Below are 4,851 nucleotides of genomic sequence, written 5' to 3'. Positions count from 1 at the left end.
CAAGACTTACCCATATCCCTCTCTCCCTCTGTTTTTTCTTTTTTTTTTAGTTTGCTAATAGTTTATAACAAAACAAACAAACAAGCAAACAAAAAACAAAAGAATTACATATTTATGGCCAAGTTAGTAGACTCACCAGCTATTCCTGATAATTTTTTGGTACATGTGTCCTAGCACCAAATAATCAAATGAGGCATTGTTTATAACAGCAACTAGAGAAATAAATTATTACTGGACTCATTTAAAAAATACCTGTTAATTAGCTTGAAAAAAAAAATGTATTTTTCAAGCCTGGAGCTATTCCTTGTCACGTTGGAATCTCATTAGTTCTCCTAAGTGGAGCTAAGTGGGGTCTGACCTCCCAGAGCAGCCCAGTAGAACTCAGAGGCTTCTTCACGGTGTATGGGTGACCAGGTGCAGTCCTTGTGCTCTGTAACCATGAAGGACTCTGAATTGCTGAAGATACTGGCGTGGGCTCTTTCATTATGAGATTCATTCTGAGGCAAATATCAGCCACAATTCTCTGTGCATGTTGTTTGTTACTTCCTAACACAATATGATCATTCCAATAGAGGCAGATAAATATTTTCTGTTTTGTCTGAGTTTCTTTTGAAGACTTAAAACTTGACGCAGGTTCATGGCAAGATATTCAGTTTCACCAGAAAGTGGACAGAGAGATTTTTTCCATAATCAACTGATGGAATTTCAAAAGCTCAGGAGCCACTTCGCTCTCAGATTGAGAGTAAATGGTAGGGCAATGGAGAAATTATCTGGAACATGATTGTTGGATAATCCAATGAAGAAATGTGAATTTTTCTGATAGGCTTTTGATATTTTAGGCAGTAAATTCATTTTTTGGAATAGGGAGACTAAGAAAGAAGAGAGCATCTAGTGGACGGAAAGAAGAAGAGAGAGGGGAGATATAGCCAAAGAAAGAAATAAAGAGGAAAAAAGGCCAGGAGAAAAGAGGAGGTGAAAGAATAGAGGAGAGGAGGGGAGGAAAGGATTATTTCAGGTGGAAACACTGCTTAGTATCCTAGGTGAGCTGACACCTACAATTTCCTGTTCTCAGAGTTTAAGTAGCTTCATGGCTTTCCTCTTATGATAATTAGTGAGCAACAAACAATCATCAAGGTTTATGCATTCTGGATAGCAGAAGTCATTTGGCACTTCCAGTGGAGATGATTCAGAGCTAGTGGAAAATGGCAGGTTAGAGTGTTTTCAGTTACTTTGATGAATTATTTATAAACAAGGTAGAACACACGAGTCAAATGAAACTCTGCAGTATTTACTTCCATTCCTCTCATATGTCTCTTCAGTGATTTCATGGGTATAAGACCTCTCCAAGTCATTAGAACATAATATCAAACCTAAAACAGAGCTCTGTAGGTGAAATGGTACTTCAGTCCAGTCCAGTCATTCATGGAGTTGCTGCAGTCAATGGAATTGTCCTCAGGATGACAGCCAGAGAACTTGCCTAGGTGAAGATAAATGCATTAGAAAACAAAAGAGGAATGTAGCTCAATGGGCAGTGAAAATCAATGAGAGCAAATTGGCCCATTTTTGCCTCACTGACTTGTACTGTCCATTAAGCCCTATTTGCTGGTTCATGGTTGTTCACTTCATTTACTTTTTAATCCTTCTTTTGCCAGCTTGGCACATCTCCAGGTTAGTGCAATCCTATTAATTGTCATCGCCTGCTACTGACTAACTGTGACACAGGCCTTATCACCTTGTTACAGGGATTGCACATGAAACTCTACACATGAAACCCAGCATGAGGCTGGCTTCTTTAGGATCGGGACTTAAATCATACATTATCTCACAGCTTCTTGGGAATGGAGATTTTCCATGTCCTCATACCTCCAAAGGAGCTGGGGTTTGCTTTGGCTTGCTTGACTTTTACAATCTCATTACCACTGTGATCACTGTAGTACTTTAGACAAGAAAGTTAGAAAAGTGGAATATTCTATGATGGGACAGTTTTTAGAATTTTCTTTGCCTGTAGAATCCAGGCCACCTAAGCACTTGGTAAGGGCTTAGGGCTAAAGGCTGTGTTAGTGAATTTATTACACTGTGTTATAACCACTGGTCTGTATGTTTTTTGCTAAAGTGGGCCCCACAAGGACAAGGAAGTTATGTATTTTTACGTTTTGTTCCCAGGAGATAGCCCAGTGATAATTTGTTGATTCAGTACACCAAACAGCATTAATGGAGCAACTACCACAAGCTGGCTCATTCTCAAGGTAATACTATGGGGCTAAGTACTATTATTTCAATACTCTTGATAATGGAACTAAAGGTCAAAGAGGTTAAATTGCTTATCTGTGATTGGCAAAGCTAGAATGCAAGCTCAGGATGCCTGACCCTAAAGCGCTTAGGTTTTTACCTATGTCATACTAAAATGACTTAACAGACTTGATTTCAAAATGAGAACATGAGAAGTGAATCCCATATATCAAAACATCTTCTGGTAAACTGAAGAAAAATTACAAAGATTTTGTCTTCATAAAATTGCTGAATATGTTGAAAATTTGAAAAACACATATAAATCTTATTTTATATTTCATTTCTAATGAAGTATCTAACAATGCAAAATCAAAAAAACCATCTACTCTTTTGAGAACATTTTATTTTAATCCTTCTATTTTTCCCCTTATATGGTCTGACTGCTTATTCAAAGAGAAATCAGCTTGAGGCTGAACTTGATATTTAGTAAGAAAATTTGATCTCTCAAAAAATATCTGGTGACTTTTATAAGAGAGTCAATGTATAACTTTGGTGCAAATGTATAATTTTGGTGTGCAAAATCTGTGCAAACATGAAAAAAAAATGTACTGGCTGTCTTTTTTCCAGTTCAAAACTTCACACATTATGAAAGGAACAGAGTGAGTATTTTTTTTATTTAAGCTAAGAAATAAAGTCTTATTTTATAAGGGGCAGTCACTATTAGATGACTCTTTAGTTACTGAATAGTGATTGGGACTATTATTGCCGATCTTTTAGCTTCTGAGTCAAAATATAATTGACTGCAGCATCACCTCCTCATAATGAATTACACAAAATGTCGGCTTTTCCTAAGCACTTATACATGTGTGTTTCACTCCATGATCCCACACATAGGCTCTGTATATATCTTCTCCAAACTCCACGTGATGAACTCCACATGGCTTCTTTTCCAGCCTTAATATTCTTGATAGACTTCAATTTGTATAATTATTTTCTATCACCTCAGTTCCCCCTAAAGTTTCAACTGAATACATTCCTCTTCTTCACTTTGTGTCTCAAATTCCTGCGTAGTGTTGTTTCAGTGTTTGATAACTATTTTTATATGACTTTATTTCTTAGCTTAAATAATCAAAACACTCACTTTGTTCCTTTCATAGTAAGTGTGAAGTTTTGAACTGAAAATAAGACTCAGCCAGTACATTTTTTTCATGTTTGCCTAGATTTTGTGCTCCAAATTTATACACTTATAAATTTATCCTTTTCTTTTGGTTTTCACCTTCCTACAAACTCACTTTCTAACATATTGTCTTATTCATCATTCAACTCCACAGCAAATTCCCAACTGTAAAGAAAATTTGTTATTTTTTTGAAAATGCAATTATTCTTCATTTTAATTCTGTTTCTGGCTGCCTTGAGCTGGTTGTGCAAAGTTATGTAAGATGTCTCCACCTTTTTTTTTTTTTGGTCTCATGGTAAATATCAAACTTCCCAAGATAACAGTTGGCAACATTTATCCTGTCACCTACGATTTTCTATCAGACTTCCACAATCATTTTCAGTTTTGTAACATGGAATTCAATTGAGAATTTTTGAACAACTTTCTTTTGCCTTTACAAAAATATCAGTTTTAGGTACTGAACGTGCACATACAAATCTCTGGTAATCTTTAGCACTTCTGCCTTTGAACAATTAGGAGCTTTGTGAGTCTATGACTTCTCTCTTTGCTACATTTATCTCTCTCTTTGCTACATTTATCCACCTCTGGGTACTACGTCCTTACAACAGTGAGGGTATGAAGAGAGAGTAGGGACAAGTACCCTGTATAAATCAAACTTTACCTGCTTTGACACTGAGTATTTATTTGCCCCTTTATTCAACAGACAAATGTTGAGCACTTACAAATACAGCCTATCCCCTGGGATTTCTTGGTAAATATTACTTTTTCAGATCATTGATATCTGATTTTTGGTAACTCATTATTTGGTCTAGCCTCAGTTACCTCTGAGCCAAACCTGAATTTGTGAAGGCTCTTTGCCTGAAAACTTTATCAATTTTCCCTTAAGACTCCAGTTCTTATGTTCACACGGAAGAATGATTTTCATCTGAATATAATACAAAGGAAAAATTTTAATGATCTACATTATCTGATATACTGGTCTTAGTTTAGATAGCCCACTTTTGCAAGCACTCTTGTAATCTGAAGTCACAATACATATATAATGTTTAAGCTAGATCAGGCATTATGAAATGAAATGGAAGCAGGTTCTGTTGCTAAGCAAATGCTATACTATAGACCACAAAAACAGCTTTCCCATTAAAATAAAATGAAAAGTTTGAATTCTACTAATTAAATTGTACATTGAGATATAGTAATTCAGGCCTAAGTTCTGAATATATGATTTTGTGCTGTTTTAGACAAAAATATTCTAGTTAAGTGAGCAACTGGTAAACTGTGATATCAATATACAATAATAAGTATATTTAAATGGCCTAAGAAGAGATATAGGCATGACTTAAGTCTTTAAAATATAATATTTATAAGCAAACACTTATAATTTTAATCTTTATATGCAGGATGGTCTCTAGAGATATATATGAGAAAATCATTATGAAAAGTAGTTG

The sequence above is a fragment of the Lipotes vexillifer genome, unplaced genomic scaffold, assembly GCF_000442215.2.
Source record: "Lipotes vexillifer unplaced genomic scaffold, Lipotes_vexillifer_v1.1 scaffold280, whole genome shotgun sequence".
NCBI classification, from domain to species: domain Eukaryota; kingdom Metazoa; phylum Chordata; class Mammalia; order Artiodactyla; family Lipotidae; genus Lipotes; species Lipotes vexillifer.
The sequence above is the reverse complement of the archived record's forward strand: the minus strand, read 5'-3'. Positions refer to the sequence as shown.